We start from the raw sequence: 377 nt of genomic DNA, 5'->3' as shown, positions 1-377 counted from the left end.
CCAACTCCAAGCATTTACAGGTGAATTCATTGTCTCATTGCAGGCCAAGACCTGGGAAGCAGCATGGAATTTAGGGGAATGTTGATTTCGGAGCCGTGGGGAAGCAGGTTTGACATATGTGACATATCTGGAATTTCCAGGAGCTCCAGCATCCTACCTATAAAAGGGCACACCGAGCTCTCCCCTGTCTGCGAAGTGGACACACTCACGTGGAGCTTGCGTGAAGACACATCATGTTCGCCTACATCCCAGCTCAGACCAGGAGCTCCTGCCACGTGCCAGGGGTGGGAAGGTGCTGGCAGAGCCCTGAGAACTTCCAGGGACGCTCTGGCTGAGCTGGGCAGGGCAGAGAGAGTGTGAGGAAAGTGCTAGAACTC

Source organism: Pteropus vampyrus, unplaced genomic scaffold (genome assembly GCF_000151845.1).
Source record: "Pteropus vampyrus isolate Shadow unplaced genomic scaffold, Pvam_2.0 Scaffold760, whole genome shotgun sequence".
In the NCBI taxonomy this organism is placed as follows: Eukaryota; Metazoa; Chordata; class Mammalia; order Chiroptera; family Pteropodidae; genus Pteropus; species Pteropus vampyrus.
Note: the sequence above shows the minus strand (reverse complement) of the source record.